At 34.5% G+C, this 19,754-nt stretch overlaps 1 long non-coding RNA gene across 1 annotated transcript in view; it reads right to left on the bottom strand.

Annotated features, from left to right (window-relative positions):
• Window positions 1–17,662: 17,662 nt before the first annotated feature.
• The window catches only part of LOC143364574 (uncharacterized), a 244,296-nt gene continuing 242,204 nt past the window's right edge, over window positions 17,663–19,754 (bottom strand). The window contains exon 3 of the long non-coding RNA XR_013084193.1: window positions 17,663–17,723. This is a non-coding gene — a long non-coding RNA (uncharacterized LOC143364574). The remainder of the gene's footprint in view (window positions 17,724–19,754) is intronic.

Here is a 19,754-nt window from a genome sequence, read left to right as displayed (position 1 = left end):
CTGACTAAGATCGTGTAGCTCCGTTCGGCTTAGATCTAGACTTTACTGTACTTGGTAACGATTGAATTATAAAATACTCCATGATCCGAGCAAGAGTGTCTTAATATTTATAAAAATGTTACTTGAGCACTCTTCTACCTAAACACTGAGATTATAATACAGTCAGCCACAAAAGACCCCATACACTCTATAGAATGTAACTTTTTTAAAAGTGGACCAAATGACCCACGAGGGAACATACCGAAGTGTACCGATTTTGATGAAATTTTGAGAAAAGTTCTTAGAAAAATATATTGCACACATTTTTTTATCGGCTATCATCCACATTAAAGGGGTGAAAACAGCCCTCAAAATTTGGGGGTCGGAACCATATTTCGTCGAACACCTCGGAAACTATTAGAGCTAGAAGAGTAATTTACCAAAGCAAAATTGTGCATTTTCTTATAAGGAATAGATCTGTGGGAACAGATTTCCAATATCAACATTTGTTTAAATAACTTGAAAAGTAACATTCTTTTCTAAATTTGTCCAATTTAACGTTAATCTATTTTCTTGAATATTTGTGTGCGAGAAGTGTATACCGTAATACGAAATACAGATCAAACAGAATTTTGAGTTTTGCGTTTTAAAACAAGTGATGTGTGAAGTGTCAATCACCGAGTTTGTTGAAATTTCTGTGAGGGGTTGTTTTCGAAAAAAAATTTTACACGTATTTTTTATCAGCAACCGTCCACATTAAAGGAGTGTAAACTACCCTCAAAGTTGGGCGTGCAAAATCTATTTTATGGAGTATTTCAAATATAAAATTTATTTTGATAAATTTAACTTATAGTGCTAGTTTTTTTCTGCCCTTTTGTAATCTTGCATACATAACTTTTTTTAAAACGCAAAATTCAAAATTCAGTTTTATCAGTGTTTTGTATTAAGGGTGTACATTAGGGTGTAATTAACATTAAATTGGAAAAACTAATAAAAAAGTGTTCTATTTTAAGATACTCTCTAAACAAATAGTGTTTTCACAGATCTATTCATTACAAAAAATACACAATTTCGCCATGTAAATTACCCCTCCTAGCTCTAATAGACGCCTGATTTTAAGGGCTGTTTTCATCCCTTCAATGTGGACGATTGCCAATAAAAAAAATATGTGACATATTTTTCTAAAAATTGCCTTTTCCCAAAGTTTCATAAAAATCGCTAATTAACACTTTGGTGTGTTCCCTTGTTAGAAGAATCAGCTAGCTACATGATGTGCGAAAAAGTTTTGAGAAAACTTTAATTGACAGGAATTGTGAAACAGTAGTAAATATTGATTTTACAACTCTACACTAAGTCTACAGAATGTATTTTTTCAAATTTTTATTACAAATCCGGATAAAAAAAGTGTTGGATCAATATTTACTATTTTCATCACAATTCCTGTCAATTGTAGTTTTATTAAAATTTGTTTACACGTCATTTATTAACTAATTCTTTTAACTTCTTGAAAAAACTCAAGTCATTTGGTCCATTTATAAAAAGGTAACATCATTTGAAAGGGTGTATGGAGACTTTTGTGACTAATTGTATACATATAATAAATTCTAACCAGATGACTTACTGATTATATACAATCAATGTAAAAAACTTTTATTTTGCATAAAAATCCGCAATCTAATTATATCATCCATTATATCATGCATGTCTGCTTATTGATAAAATTTTAAAAATGTGTAGGTCGTAAATTATTGCATTGCACCATGTAAATTACAGCATATCACTGTGAATGTTTATAATCTTTACGGTAGCTAATGACACAGTAATTAATACGACCTGTGAATAAGGTTGTAATATAAATACGTTCGATTGCAAGCATAAATTTAACGATTTGGTTTTGACTCATTACAAATTAAACTCATTACACATTAAAGAGAAACCACGTATAGTCGACAATTTTATAATTAATTCATTGTAATTCTGTACTTTGTTAATAAATGAAAGTAGATATTAAACATAACCGAATGTAAACTGAAGAAAAAGAATTTGCTAATCATTAGATGAATATTTTATAAGAAATATTTTTAAAAATCCGGCCAATTTTTCCTATATTCCTTAAACATAGATTAGTTCTTATGAAAATTCTTCGCATAGATCGATTCACCGTGCAAAGACACCCAACTCTGCAATCTAAAGTTTTTGCCTAGCATTATTGGTTTCCGATATATTGCACAAAATGGAAGTTATGTTCTCATTCCTTCGTATCATCATTTTGGAAGCTGTTGTACTGGTTGCTAAGAAAGCTATTTTCTGTTTGCAAATTACTGTCTTGAACGTGTAATGTGCAAGTTCAAAACCTGCGTTATTAATAGACTGCGGATTTTATGTATTAATAACAAGAATGAGTCGATCAAATGCAATCAGGAATAACATTAAAAGAATTTAAAAATATTATTGCATTGCTAACACGTTGAATGGTGGTCAACGGTAACTGGCACCATTGTACTACTTAGGAATGATTATCCTCAAATTAACGGCATTGAATATCAATTTATTACTACCGAAATTAAATAAATTATAGTGTAAAAAGTGAGAACTTCATTGTCCAGTAACTAACAATTCTTTAATAACTCTAATATGAATAAATGTCTACGCTATTTCTGTATCTCGCAATTAATGCAGACAATTTTTATTTTACATACAAACCCCGCAGTATAGTAGGCTAGTTATTAATATGTTTTTAATTATGCACTTTATACTTAGACTTTATACTCACACTTTAGACCTAAGTAAATGGATCTTTACCATAATTCCTTTAGTACTTCCATGAAATACAATTGACCTACTAATCACATTAAGTTATATACCTCTGAAAATCATTTAATTTTTATTTGCAACATCTTATCTTTAGAAATCTATATACTACCACCTCAAAATGCTCGTTACAATTTTGCGTTATTTAATTGAAACTTTTTCCGTATTAATTACGCAGGCAAAAGAGAAATTTTTCTACCGCGATGCAATCGTTCAGCAAACTTTACAATAATTTAATACAATAGCTGTGTATTCCGTGCTTGTTACACTAATGGCGGGGTTGCAGATATTTGCACCGCATTGCTTTCTTTCCAATCCGAAGACAGAATAACGCCTTGCGTCTAGGATCACAGCTGGATAAGACAAAGCTGCGTTTCGCATTGGACGTGGCTTACAGCGGTGATTTATCGTTGCATCCTAGGGAACTTTTATTACCAGCACGATCACTATGCTGCGTTCCTGTACCTGTGACCTCATTCCAGTTGTTTACTTCATTATAAAATGTTAACTGGCAGGTAACGGATGAATTGTTCATGAAAATTAGCCTGCACAGTGTCGCCGCGAATAGCAGTACAGTGATCTCTCAGCATTCGTTTTAATTTCGGATCAAGACGAATGAACAGTTGCAAACAAAAATATATAAAATTTATGCAGTATGTCGATTATAGTTCATTCACGTATAATTGATCGAAACGATAGATGTATAGATCGATGTCGTTATATTTGGTATTCTATTAATGTAGAAATTACAAATTACTTTTTTTTAGGCCCACTCAAACGTATACTAATTATTTAATGTGTAACTATTAATAATATAACTATTTGTGGATGTCGATGAAATTTCACTATTTCACTATGTTTCTATTTAGCATTTCGATAGATATGAATATTAAATATAAATATTGAATATAATTTAATTTAATCGTTGCATCTTTAAAGTACATTTTAAAGATCCACTTAAGGGTCGATGACAGTTAGGCAGACTATGTATTCACTTATGCCGAGGAACAAGTATAAACTCCTTCTGTTTGTAATAAATGTTCATAGAATATTGAAATTACGCTACTTGTAAAAATAGATTCGATTAAACAGAAAAGAGACAGTATGTTCTCTTCGTTAATTAAAGTGCGTCACATGGATTTAGTCTATAAAGCGAAGAATGGATTAAATGTAATTTGTACTGCAAATTAGTCTGTTTAAAATGATTTCAATATCTTTGAATAAAATATTTCTTATATTAGTTGCGACTCTTGCTGCTTCGACAATTAGCTTTAATTTTTTTCATAAATAAGGTCAATTTTTCTTTTGTGTTCTTCCCCCTACATTTCTTGGTTTCCAGATGACATTGAGGTTTTTACTTAGGGTCATTCCATGCCAAATCGATCACTTTTTGACCTCACCATCGGAGATTTTGTGTAATTGATAAATGTTGTACTCCATATGAAATTAGGGGGGAAGGGTCCTTAATTTTGCCGTCTTCGAATTTGTTTAAAAACTGCAGGCCTTCGAAGTTTGCAATTTTTGCCCATTTTGGCGAAATTAGGCTACACTTACGAATTTTTATCTCAGGTAAAATAATTTGTTCAACCTCGATAATTAACTTTATATTTATATTAACTTTAACTTTGTTTTTGTCGAAGATTGTAAACGAATTCTTTTTTTTTACTTTTTTTCGATGAGGGGCCAAGGTTTCTCAAATTTGGGAAAATATGATCAGACTTCTTGAAATTTTCCCATCAAAATGAGCCCTTCAAAAAGATGGAGTCATCAAAATCGACGTCACAATGAGCTGGGAAAGGACGCGGTGTACCCCCGTTTCAGACAGGCGAGTCGTGCACTCCGCTGTTATGGTCGATTGCCTATACCGCTGGTCTCAAAGCAATACCAACAGACCTCGTATGCGACTAAATGATCCTACTTATACCTCTAGAACTACATTAGTAACCACTTATCAAAGAAAATACAAAAAAAGAATTCGTTTACGTTTTTCGACATTATAAAGTTAATTATCGAGGTTGAAAAAATAATTTTACAATAGCCCAGTCCTTTTTAAATAAAACAAAAAAAAATATAGCTCGATCAGACAAATAGTACCTGAGATAAAAATTCATAAGTGAAGCCCATGTTCGCCAAAACGGGCAAAAATTGCAAATTTCGAAGGTCTATAATTTTTAAACAAAATGATAACTTGACACCCCCCCCGCCCCTAATTTCACGCGAACTACAACATATTTCAACTAGAACAAAATTGCCGATGGCGAGGTCAAAAAGTGATCGATTTGGTATGGAATGACCTTTTAATAACTTCGTAATTATCGTAATGTTATTTTTTTCTGGCCTTAAAATTTCAACAATTTCGGAGTGGAACTGAATAACAATAAAATGCGAATACAGATACAATAGAGCAACAAAATTAGTAGTACAGTAATTTCTCTATATATTTCGCCAAAGCCTGGATGATATACGTCGCGGAATTATCCCCACTATATCCCGTGAAGGGTCACGAAGCTCGAGAGGCTTTGGACGCCGAGGAGTGTAAACATAACACAGCTAGGGTATGTCTCCTGGACGATACACGACGCTGGCAAGACCCGTGTTGTTGACATATATCGAGAATTCACTGTACAGCTCTGTTCCGTTATAAAACGATGATGTTTTCGGTTCGCAATAAGAAAATCTCTATCCCCTCTGCTCCTTTGGAACCTGTTCGTTCGACACCGCTCAGTGTCAGAGCGAGAATTATGTCATATTCTATCCTTTTCCAGCGGAAGATATCGCAGCTCGGCCAACCACTGTATAGTTCGCCGCTTCGAGCCTATCGCTCATTCTTCGTGTTCACTCTCGGCCGACTCGAGAACAAAGCCAGACCGCATGAAAAATGTTCTACATTCAAACCAGACGTATATAATTACACTTTAGACATTTATACATATAATTACAATCCAATATGTACACGAACTTATGGAAACAAAACCTCATTTCTTGGGCGAAATTCGTTTAAACGCACCATATAAAAAAACAATTTAAAACCAAAACTATATTAAAGTCGTGACATTAATGTTTAGTATGACCACCATTATCTTGTATTAAAGCAGAAATTCGATTAGTCATTGACCCTATAAGGTTGTTTCTTAAACTATTCGGTACTTCCTCCCAGCATTTTCTAATTTCTTCCTTCAGGCCATTAATATTTGGATATTGGCGGCCATTGGCATATACAATTTTTCTGGCCATTATACCCCATAGGTTTTCTATGGGGTTTATATCAGGACTGAGTGCAGGCCATTCCATTATAGGGATGTCTCGTGCCTTGAACCAATTACGGGAACATCGAAAAACATGTACCGCTGCATTATCTTGCTGGAATAAAAAATCCCTTTGACCAATTACAACTTCTAAAATAGAATTAATGCTTCATCCAGCATATCGGTATACTTCTCTGAGTTCATTTTATTGGGAACAAAGCAACGTTTTACTTTTCCATGAAAGGAAAAAGCTCCCCATATCATTACACTCTGTTCACCAAAATTTCTACTTAATTTTGGTTCATTCTTATTACGGAGGTCGTGCCAATACGAACTGCATCCGTCAGGTCCGTCCAATTTAAATTTTTTCTCGTCAGATAAAATAACGTTTCTCCCTCGGTCCAATGCACATGTTTTTTTGCAAAATCTACGCGTGCAGCTTCGTGCTGTGGCATCAGCATAGGTTTTTTTGCGATTTTCTATAAATAATATTTGCAGTGTTATGCAAAATCTGTTGTACACGTCTGGCAGTTATTGGCAATTGCAATTTGCTAACAATTTCACGGGCAATTAATTTGTTTCTTGTCACTTCACTTATGATTGTGTTTTGTTCTCGTTTTCGTACTCGTACCATATTTTCTCCCATAATTTTCTCCAAGTTTCAAAAAATTTCGTACTACGGACACCGAACATTTAATTTCCAGTCCAATTTTTCAATTCCACCCCCCCCCCCCTTTTAAAAGTTATACCTATATATTTATTAGAAACACGCATAATAAGTGACTCACAAAAGTATTCGAACGCTACATATATTATTACATTATGTAATGTTAATATTTTGTTGGACCAGCTTTAGCAGTAACGATGTGTCTCAATCGACGTTCCATACTATAAACCAATGATTTTGTAAAAGTACACTCAATGGAATTCCATACTTCTATGATTTTTTGTTTCAATACCTCCTTTGAAGTTATTTGATATTTATTTAATCTTTTTCCGATTTCAGCTCATAAATTTTTAATTGGATTTATGTCTGGATTTTGCGGTGGAGTAGTTGACATATGTGGTGTGTTATATATGATCCATTCTTTCACAATTCCTGCAGTATGCTTGGGATTGTTATCTTGTTGGAAGTGGAAGTCTTTCAATCATCCTAATTTACGGGCACTTTCTTTAAGGTTGTTCCTTAAAATATTTAAATACTTATATTTATCGAGTATTCCATCAATGAATACCAAATTTCCGGTGCCACTTGCTGCCGTGCACCCCCATACCGTAACCGATCCACCTCCGTGTTTCACTGTTTGGTGTCAATTTTTAATTCCAATTCCGCATTTGGTTTTCTCTAAACCTAATTTTTACCATCTGAGGCAAAGATGTTTTTAGACTCATCCGAAAAGATGACTTTATCCCAGAAAAAATGATCTTTATTGAGATATGCTTTTGCAAAAGCCAGTCTTTTTTCGATTTACCGCATTAATATATAGCTTCTTTCGTGGTATACTGCCATGAAAATCATTATTTCGTAAGATTGGTCGACATACTTCGGGATGAACTTCTTTATGAAACATATCAGCTACCATATTTGTGAGTTTAGGAGCGGATATATTAGAATCTTTTTTTATTTCGCGAATGATAATTTTCTGTTCTCTTTCAGTTAATTTCTTTCGTCGACCTAATCGAGCGTTGTTCGCAATTTTTCCTTCATTTTTTGATTTTTTAATAATATAATGTATTGTAGACTTACTTCCGTTTATAATTTCTGCAAACTCGTTATATGATTTTCCATCCTTGTGCAATCGAAGTATCATTTCTCTTTCACACTTTTGTGTTTCTGACTTTTTAGTCTTCATTTTAACTACTACTGTGTACAGTTCTACGTTGCTGTTACGGAAACGATGCCTTAAAATCAACTGAACGTACCAATGTTTTCATTTAGTAGTAATGTGTACATTCCTTTCTAAGAAAGATGAAAACCTATCAACAGCGTTGCAGCGTTCGAATACTTTTGTGAGTCACTTATTACGCGTGTTTCTAATAAATATATCATAACCTCTGCCTACGCTGTTGAATCCTTTTCAAATTTTACTGACATAATCTTCAGACTTCCCCCTTACTACAGATACCAAATTGTTCTATACAGGTTAGTTTAGTACATCTTGTTTTATTCATTAAAATTTGTGAACGTAAGCGTTCGTATACTTTCGTGAGCCACTGTACGTTTAGGCGGACTACTTCCAGGCGGAGCGAGGAGGAGCACAGTTAAGTAGTCCCTCGGTACTCAGTCTAAACAATTGTCGATAACGAGTAGGATCGTGCGTTGCGGCCCGCGTTCTTGGCACGGGCTGGCGTGCGCGGAAAAAGTAATAAAGCCAGTTTCCAGACGGGCCTCGTCCTTTGAGCCGAAATCGGGAAACCAGAGGAATCTCGACGGTTATAAAGGCCGCGGCTAAAAGAGACACACAGCCAGGCCGACGCGGCGCGGCGGGGAAATAAAATAAGAAAAGTAGAATTCGAAAGGCCACAAGGGACCGGCAATATCTCTCCATCAAATTCGGCAAGCGAAACGGCGAACCGGGCTCGACGAATCGTTCGTTTGGAACGACGACGACGACGCGACGACCCGGAGAAAGGTTCTCTTTCATTTCGCGAAGACAGAAAAGTTTGGGAACGACCGAAACGGCCCCACCTGAAAATCATTTTCCCAGCTGATCGGTCTTAGCGAGCAAAGCAACCAAGCAAACTACCTTCTTTTCCATCGAGTGTTCGAACATTCCTCCGTATTCTTGGGTCCTGTTAACCATTTCCTCAGGTCCGTGGCGACGTTTTGTCTCTTCCTCCTCTCTCCCCCTCCCACTCCTCCCTCCCCGACGCCGTCCGCTACTTACTCTCCTTTTCTAACTATTTCGCGAAGAACGACAGGATAATCCTTGAGAAATTTATCAGCTCCGGGGCGAGAGGACTCCTCTTCGCCCTTTCTAGCCGGACCAATCTCGCGAGGCGAATTCTCCTGGTACAGAGGCAACGCCGAGAAAAGGAATGAAGGGACTTCTAATATCTGCTGGAAAGACGGAGCACATAATCTCTCCAAAAGGATAAACTCGCTCGCTGGTCAGGATTTCGAAATACGTCCGCGGAAGGGACGACGTCGCGCGCGGAATTACTCAATGGGATCGATTCGAGGTGGTTGCACCGAGGAAATTGTTTAGGCACGTCGCTTCGATCATCCACTATCATTGCTGCGCCCGTTCAGTCTGGTGTAAGTTAGAATTCTGGAGAAACGCGCGAGACGTCGCTACGTCTTAACGCGTATCCACCCAAATGACTAATATAGTTAGTTAATTCATGGTCAATAACCAATGACCAAAAATGACTAATATTTGTCGTAATATAGTCATTTATGTGTTACAGGAAATAACTTTCATTTCCGTAAATCGGAATGAATTGAAATAATGTGTGAACATTAATTAAAGGTGAAACCATCATTTATTAGAAAATATAAGGAAGAACAAAATTATTAACAAACAATATGTCCGTAAATGTTTTATCGGAGAATATTTCATCGTTGGCCAATTTGTTCGTTAATTACGAGTAACGAATAAACCGGATTTATTTATTACATTTTCAGTCGTTATTTCCAGATAAAGAAAAACAAATTTGATTCGTTATTCGCGAATAACGAATGTATTGATTTGATCCCCTATCTTTTTAACACTGTTCTGTAACAATGCTGTGAGATTATTACAGAATGGAAAATAAGAAAATGAAATTATTAAGAAAGAATATTTTCATTATTCGATTGACTCTCAGTTCAATCAATTCCCTCGAATATCTATGAAACTGTCGACGATACCAGAAAGTGTTACATAAACGATTTATTATATTATCTGAAGTTAACAAAAATAAAAAAAAATTTTTAATCATTAATAAAGCATTAATAAAAATCTAAATTATACTTTTTCGAATTTATTGATGTATCCACTTTTCATTGCATTGGTCGATGCAGTTTGAGATTTCTTGCAAATAATATAATATCACATCATTGTAGTTGTAATTGTATACACTGCGCCGTGAAAGCCACAATAGAATTTTCATTATTATATGCTTGTAATAATGAAATATTTAATAATATGATTAAATAAGCCTACACGGTTATTAATAGTGCATTTATCTCGCCAATGGTTACCCACAGCCATAGTGGTCCTAGAATGCACTCAATTATCTTTGATATACTATTTTTTGGAAAGTATCTCATGAACACAAAATTACATGTGTTCACGACGTTTGCACATTATACACGTTCCAAGAATTATCATACCAGCCGCAATAAGCTTAATTTCGTACGTTTGAATATACGTATGTGTGTTACGCTATGTGCGAGATATTAAACGCATTACGAGAGAAGCGTTACAATTTTGCGACGACAAAATTGCAAAAAATTACATGGAATGGTGCAGCGCTGAGCTCTAGCATAGTTTCATTTATTTAAAACTCTTCGGCACAGTACGTTTAAATATTTAGTTTCCGTAAAATATTATACCTCTGTATAATATATAACAAAAATTATTAATAGATTACGGATTTTTATGTAAAATGAAAATTGTCTGTATTAAATTCGAGATACAGGGACTATTATAGTCATTTCTTTCTTTCAGTAATAATATTATTGAGTAAAAAATAATACAACGATATCTTTAAATTATTTACATGATTTTATTGTTTTGTATCTGATCTACTCAGTTTGTTATACAGGGTGCCTCAGAAAATTACTAATTAGACCGCAGGTTTTATTATTTATAACAAGAATGAGTAGATCAAATACAAAACAATAGAGACGTTTAAAGAATTTATACGAAAACTATTAAGAAAAGAAATAATTGTCTATGTAGCTCTTGTATCTTGAAATGAATTCAGTTCATTTTTATTTTGCATAAAAATCCGTAGTCTAATTGTAGCATTTCGTTCGATAACATATAAATACGTCGGTGAACTGAGCAGTTAAAAATCTTCTGAAATGTTTATACATTTTTAAATATAAAACAGTCTTCGAATGGACGGATTATTATACCGAAGGTAAAAAAAAAGTAAAGCAAAACTTCCAGTGAAACTGATACAGTATTTTCCATATTAATACGTTGAATCAAGTCACAGAAAAAACTTTGTCGAAAGAAAAATATCGGATACAAATTTACTTAAATTATGGATATGAAATTATTAATTAAAAGTCGAGCTGAAGCAGCGGAAACATTAACTGGTGAAGTTTGAGCACGCGAGATTAAAAAAATTTGATGAAAAATTTCTGAATAATGAATAAACTGTTCGGTCAGTTGTTCTTGACACTTTTTCTCAAAAAATAATTGGAACATCAAAATCCAATATTTTTATAAGATCGAAGGGGAGACGAAGAGATGAGACAAAAATTTGTCAATGCAGCAAGTAAAAAGTGGGAGTGATCCAATTCTTTCTGGTCATTTTTGAGTGATACAGTGAAATCAAATATGTGTATGGAAAAATCGAAGCGTATTGAAATGTAAAGTATTTAGTATCAGCATCTGGTATTGATACTTGTTAAAATGAATACTGAATGATATTGGTGTCATGACAGCAACGGATGTAAACTATCGCAGACAGAAACAAATGCTTAATGATGTTGATTTGCCGACGAAAAAATGTTGAATTGTATTAAATCCATGAATGATGGTTGAAAAAGAGATACTGACAAATGTATCGATAAAAATAGTAAAAACCAATTTACATATTAATACTATTTAAAAGCAATATTTAATTTATTGTCGTTTAGCCAATGTCCACAGCCACAAAAAGAATTCGAGTCTAACAATCGCGCTATACTGTATCTACCGCTACTATTCACTGAATCCCACAAATTAGTCACCCAAAGTTAGTTCGGCCGGTGACAAGGCATTTGTTAAGTTTGCAATAAACTTTATTTAAACAAACGCGCGCACCAATTTTTTCGTGAAAACGAACACGCCCTTCTTTCCAGTCACTTTTAGAATTTGATCAACGAAAAAAGGTTTCTTTCGGTCCGTCCTAATTGTACATATGCACAAAGTTTCATTGAAATTGATCAAGGTTGCTATGGAATGTAATTGATTAAATATAGCAAAAATTGTATGAAACTGTGATTTAAATGATTCGCAAACCTTAAATTCAGGGATTTTTACATCTTACAATGACTGTACCTTTTTAATGCGTCAATTGTTTTAAGATGAAACTTTGCACATTATAAATTTCTTAGATCTACAAAAGGCATGTTTCATATTTTCACTGTAAGCATAGATAAAACACTTAAGCATCGTGACCTTTACTTTTTTCATTGTAATTACGGCCAATAGCAATTTTCTAAAAAAATTATTTACACATTATCTAATAAACTAATTCTTCTAACATCTAAATAAAAACTCAAACCGTTTGGTCCAATTTTTAGAAAGTTATTCGTTTTTAAAGGGTGTACGAATACTTTTTACACTGACTGTATACGCGTTTCCAGTTAAATTACACACACACACACTGTATTTGATGCCGTCAAAGGAATGTGAACACTGTTACCTATGAAGACCCGATTTTTTTTTTGTAACTATCATTTAGGAATCGACATATTTTGATACTTATGTATTAATACGTACCTTAAATACAATTATACTTTGCTACTTAGGAGACAGTAATTGAAAAGGATCATGTCCATCACTAATAAAATGCGAAGCGATACTGCAAATGGATTGACAGGCAGTACGGTGATCCAATTATGTTCCCATTTATAAATCACGACTGGTTTCTAAGGGGTTGCAAGATTGATAAAATGTAATAGATTCCCCCCTCTCGTCGATTCTGGCATTTTAGTTCGTAATGTAAGGACTCGGATCGAAAACTGCGCCGAATAGAGGTCGGTTTGTCGCTCTGTACAGCGTTGAATTTATGGTTGCTGTCCGTAGCCGTGAGATTTATGGGAATCCGATGCCTTAATTGGAAAATTATAGGACAATGTCTGGAAACCGACCGTTCGGCGCACGGCTCGTTATTCAGCGCGTATAATCTACCCCTCGCCGAATTTTCGAACAGCACCTCGGTATTTCCTTTCCGGCAGAAGCTCACGTGTCACCTAGACTTTCACTCCGAGATAACAGAATCATCGTTCCGGTCGACAGAATTTTAAATGGTAATTTTAAGCGGCGGATTTGAATTCGAAATCACTGCCTCCGAGCTCCCAATAAACACACGTGTTCCGAATTCAATGACTAATTACTAATTCGGTATTGGTCGAGAAATTGCGGATATACTGACGGCTTATGATACTGTGTTTAACTTCAAAGCTAATTACCGATCCGCAAAAAATTAACAATGCGACTCTCCGGTAAGGGTTCTCAACTGTCGGAATAGGGGTTGCTAGAAAGTTTTATTATTACGCGTTGTTGATGCTGAGATCCACTGTTAATTTATGGCTGCATAGCGGCTTTTTCGGTGGGCTTCATAGCGTCCAAGTGCTTCCGACCTTGAGCTTTAGTGACATAATGTTCGTAAAACAATTTTACGGACCGTGGAGATTAATTCTTACGTTCGGTCTTTTTTGGAACGTTCGCGCGCGAGTACCAACTATTCGCAAAGTTAATTATACTAATAACTATGAAAGTAGACCAACCGTAAATCGTACTTTTTTCGTTTCGAGGTATCTGGAGTTTTACGTTTTGAATTGGACAATGTTTAAAGACACAATCACGAACTTAATTTAATGATTAATTTTCCTACCGTTTTCAAAAAGTGCTAATTATGAAATTAATGAATTTATAATAGACATAATTTAAAGAATTATCACTACTAAAAATAATTTAGTATTGGAATAGTGACTGATGAAATAATAAATTAATCATAAAGTAAATTTTATTACAGTTAAAGTCTAATTAGCCCATTATTATTACGATCGGTCGCAACAATATTCAACAATATAGTAGATGCACAACATCTGTTGAAATCGTATCATATATGACAAAAAACTTTTGATTCGTCCAATAATAAAAATAATTCAATGATAACAGTACGTGATCCATTCTGTAAATATACACTTCCTAAAAAAATGAATAACAAATAAAAACACATTAAGTGTAATGTATATTTGGAAACTAGTTTGTCTGTAAAATTAAATAGCTTTAAAGTGTAAGTAAATCTTTTTGTCTGAGAAATGCAGATACAACAATAATATTTCGAAAAAATGATAGCACATACTGCTAAAAAAAAGGAGAATATAAATACATGTATTAACAATTTTACTCCTAAATTTTCCACTGCTACAGTCGTTCGCTTTTGTGTGATTTAACGATTTGAAAATTTGTTCCTCATCGTTATTTCGCCCATTCTTCCGTGATATTGTTCTTTAAGTGATCTACGCTTTGAAATTGTCGTTCATTTTCGTAAACTGACCTCGCAAGCTCATCGTAACAATTTCCAATTATATTAAGTTCGGGTGACTTCCGATGTGATACTTTTTCTTTAAAGTACAATAAAACCGTGACGAAAGATCGCAGATCGTTTTCTGAGAGGTCAGTGTAAAGGGGATAGGTCCCTTTATAATTCCGCTTTGAAATGAATGCGAGGGAAGAAGAATTTGCACAGTTCCAAATAAAGAAGAGTAACTTCAGTTTTTCGCTCGGTTTTATCATAAAAAAGGGATTTATGGGAAAATTAAGTTCAAGAGTGTGCAAATACGGGATCACACTTTAAAATGAACATGGGCAGAATATAAGATTATTTTAGATGAAGTTACAGGAATTCAAAAATAGACATTCTTTTCGATAATTGAATGATACTTTAACTGTGTGGGCACAGCTTGGGCAAGCGACTTAGCGGAGTGGAGGTAGGCCGTATCACAAATACATGCAGCCTTGCCCGCAGGAGCGTACCCGCCGTTCTGTCTATGCCCAGAGCAAGAAAATCGCTGCCCGTACGGGCAGAAGCTGAACAGCTTTAACCTTTAACCTTAACCTGCTTCAACATTTTAACTGGAATCCGTCATTCATGTTCGCTATTACCATTCGGAATTTTTTTATTTTCTTCTTAAATCACCGATTGACTCTTTCACTGTATTCTGTCATAATACCCATATTGCTATGAACTTCATTATTCTTACATTTATTATGGTAAAATATTTGTCATCTAAATTTGATCTGTCTTTCGTTACGTTTCCATAAGTATTCATAATTGAAAAATCACCCAGTTGAAAGGTTAACGTTGTGAACTAGTGTATTTAATATTCACAGCAGATCGAGAAATATTTCCTGTAAGCCCAAATCCTATAAAACAGACAGCTGAACAGATTGTCCGATTCACCAGCCTTCCGAGGCTAACCGCTTTAAAACCGCAGGTGATATTTGAGGTGAAATATTGTCAAACCTTGACAATGAAATCAACGCGCGATCTGTCCAACGTCGGATTGGGGAGAATTTAATCTAATAGATTGGGTTGCACGACAAAAGCCACTGACATTTAAAATAAATTTACGTGACAGATTTCAGTTTGTCTTCCTTAATTGGACAGAAGCAAAGTGGTCGGAAGTCGTATTTACCAACGAATATCGAATTAATCATCTTGGATCGAGTGACAAAAACGATCTGATTGTAAGACAAGTTGGTGAAGGACGGAGATGAATCAGTGCTCTTTCGAAGAAATATTCCCTTTCTTAATCATTTTAATACAGTGTTTACTCGATATATGTCTACAACGCGGGTCTACCCAGGGATATACACTGGCTCGCGAAAGTATTCGAACGCCCTCTAAAACAGTATAACTTTTTTCAAATTCGACCAAACGACCTAACTTTTTTGAGCAATCAGAAAAATTGGTTTACCGAACGACGTCCAAAAAAGATTTTTAAAAAATTCCAATTGGTAGAAATTATAAGAGCAAATAAAAAAGGCACTTTCAATACTTTTTTATTTGAACCTGTAATGAAAATTTAAAACTTCTTAAAACTTAAAGTTATACACATACTGAAAACTTCATCGAAATCGGTTGACGCAGATAAAAACGGCACACATCGAAAGAGGTTAGAATCTGTGGACAGGGAGCAAAAATAACAGTTATTCTAAAATTTTCTACGTTAAAAATCTAATAAAAAGTTGATTGTTATTGCAATTTAATATAATCTACATAAAATATAGTGAAAAAAATTTGCAGAACAGAATGATTAAAAAATATCGATTTTTATACTTTTTGGTTACAAATAACAGTTGTTAGTGTCCAAAAAATTGTATCCTCCTCGATAACTGTTATCGATGAAGAAAAACTGTTTCGGTTGCTCAATTTATTTCGATTGTTCATAACAATTATCGATGATAGAATTTCTTTTCACTTGTTTTTAATAATTATTGATGAGAAAATTCATTTCTTTTGCTTCCTTAATTACTGAGTTGTCTACTCTTTTTCGGATGAAGCAAGCCTGTGAAATTCATTGAGAACGTTTCGTACAACAAGACGAATCAACAGACCATAAGAACAACACAAAATCTGAAAAAAATTTCTCAAATTTTTTCAACTGGGGAGATTAGAAATATAGACTCCCGTATTTATCAAAACCAGCGTGCATAATTCACGCTGTGCCCGCAACTCAGGTTAACGTTGAACAAACCTTTTCTGCTCTAAAAATAACGTATTTTTGTTGTAATTGGTCAGGAGAAAATTTGTAAAATCTAATATTTGTCACATTAAATTTTGATTGCAGCATTCTACCATTTTAAAGTTGTACTATTTAATAATAACTATTACAAATTTCCTTCATTAATAACTGTTATAAGCGATCGAAATGAATTTCTCTCATTGATAACTGTTATAAGTGATCGAAATGAGTTTCAACGATAAAATTTACCAACAAGAGAACAAATTTTCGGTTACATATAATTCTTATTTGTAACCAATACGATTTGAGTCGATGAAATACTTGTTATTCCATGACTTTTTTTCTTTTTGGTTATAACAGTTGTGGTCCTTGTCTGTGGATTTTAAGCAGAAATTTACCAAAAGTCGTGAAAAACTACGATTTTCACCACTTTTAACTATTTGTAGCTCATGTGTATATTAATCCAAAAAAATACAGAACGCATATATTAAATTTTCATTCCAGGCTCAAATGAAAAAGTTTTGGAAAGTGCCTTTTTTAATTGCTCTTATAATTCCTAGCAATTGCAATTTTTTCAAAATCTTTTTTGTTCATCATTCTGTAAACCCATTTTTCTAATGGCTCAAAAATAGTCAGGTCGTTTGGTCCAATTAATTAATGCTCTCTTAATTTATGCTTTTTGTAGAATGGTTTACAGGCATCGTCCAAAGGACATCCGCCATTGCATAGATGAATAGAAAGCATGATTACGTGAGTATTAGCTGGTATGATGCGTAACTAATTAGAAGAGGGAATTAATCGATCCTGATTATTCGAGCGACCATCCCAATTGTTTTACTCCGCTGCGGGTTTGAGTGAATAGTTTCGTATCCAACTATATGTTTCAAGGACCACTAAAGAAAAATTGATTCTACTGCTTACCTAATGTACCGGCGGCATACAGAAAGTGTAGTTGGTGAACCAAAATGGAGGCCACCACGGCCGTAATACGACACAACATCGTAGTTAATCCTCAACTCATCTCTGTTTAGAAAGATGGGACTCGGTGCCTCTGTTCTCCTGATCTGAAATTTAAAGTGATTACATTCAATGTTATGCTTACAATCATTTTCTAGTTTTTAGTGCTACAAATCAGTTAATTCATTTCAAAACCGGCTACGTTAAATTAATCTAGAAATATATTTGAGGTTTTTGTTTCTTGAACATTTCAAATGGGTCTTCAGATATATCTTTAACATACTTTTACTGTTTTTAAGTTATTGTTGGATGTGGCAAATTTTAATAATGACACTTGGACATATCCATTTGCGGGAAGGACTGCCCAAAAAATCAAACACAGACCTTACCAAAATTCATTTAGAATGGTGCAAACTAAGGTCGTGCGATGGTGACTTCTATAGGTAAAAGTTGCTAAGAATCACACCGCAAATAACATATTTGAAGCTCACGAAAATCAGTGAGGAACCCTGTTTCTAGATTGTCACCACAGGGAGGGTTAGGTTTGTACAGCCTTTAAACGAATTTTGGAGGGTTAGATTTCTTGGGGTGCGGCCGCAGTAGGAGGGATGCCCCCACCCCTTCCTATAGAACGAATTCGTTAATTGAGAAAAGGCGGAGTTTGCTATAGCCATCCTGACAGATTTTGGCGAATAAACCAAAAAACGAAGGCCGAGCAGTGGTAACATCTATAGGGAAAAGTTGTCCAGAATTACGACCTTGACAACATATTTCAAGGTCATCGAAAACAGTGAGAAATAAAGGAAATAGTTATCGAAAAAAGTCGAAATCAGGTAAAAGATTTTAAATAATGATCCGGTATCCGGTTACGAATAAACGAAATTTAAATTCACATTTTCCACTAATAATTTGAATGTAGTGAAAATAATATATTAATACTCTTAAAATCTTTCAATCTTTTCACTGCTTTAAATTACATCTAATAATTTTTATTATAAATGCATAAACCCGGAGCTTAGTTGTGAACAAGAGGCTTATGGGGATTGCATACGGATAGCTGAATTATGAAGTCAGATCTAATCCAAGGTGGGCCATAAGAGGAATCATTGGGAGAAGGATTTTTATGTCACGTATGTACACATGCTTACGAAAGTATTCGAACACCCTCTAAAACAATATAACTTTTTTTAAATTTAACCAAACGACCTGAATTCTTTTGAGCCATTAAAAGAATTTGTTTACCCAATAATTGTTTACAATTGCTAGGAATTATAAGAGCAAATAAAATAGGCACTTTCAAAAATTTCTTTTTGAGCCTGTAATTAAAATTTAGAATATGCCTTTTGTAGATCTATGTTAGTTATACACATGCTGGAAATTTCATCGGAATCGATTAATATACACACTATAAAAATCGTAGTTTCTCAAATTTGATCAAATTCTGCTTAAAATCCACAGATCCTGACATCTTTCGATAAGTGCCGTTTTTATCTGCGTCAACCAATTTCGGTGAGATTTTCAGTATGTGTATAACTAACATAGATCTACAAAACGCGTATAAGTATATTAAATTTTCATTACAGGCTCAAATAAAAAAGTTTTGGAAAGTGCCTTTTTTATTTGCTCTTATAATTTCTAACAATTGCTATTTTTTCAAAATCTTTTTTGGACGTCATTCGGTAAACCAATTTTTCTGATTGCTCCAAAAAAGTTAGGTCGTTTGGTCGAATTTGAAAAAAGTAATACTGTTTTAAAGGGCGTTCGAATACTTTCGTGAGCCAGTGTATATTTTGAAACGATGGCAAGGAGGGGGGCATGGAGAGTTTGATAGAATAGTGTTTGCTTAAACAAATGATGAAGGGCTACAGAAAAAGGATGTCATCTGAAGGTCTCGAAGTGTTAGGGTGAACGGCGTAATCGAAATTGATATCTGAAATTGAATCTTATCACACGGTAATTAAAGATAAAGCGGGAGTAGACGGATGCGGCCGTTAATTATACACGATTCTCCCCAGTGCCGTGGCGTGCAACGCCAAACGATCCTAGCAAGCCTGTCGAAATCCCCTAGGACTTCGAAATAACGCCTCCGGTTGCCCGAGGCTAACCCAATCGGGTTCATGAGACGCAAAGCCTTCCAA

This window comes from Halictus rubicundus, chromosome 2 (assembly GCF_050948215.1).
Source record: "Halictus rubicundus isolate RS-2024b chromosome 2, iyHalRubi1_principal, whole genome shotgun sequence".
Taxonomy (NCBI): domain Eukaryota; kingdom Metazoa; phylum Arthropoda; class Insecta; order Hymenoptera; family Halictidae; genus Halictus; species Halictus rubicundus.
The sequence above is the reverse complement of the archived record's forward strand: the minus strand, read 5'-3'. Positions and strand labels throughout refer to the sequence as shown.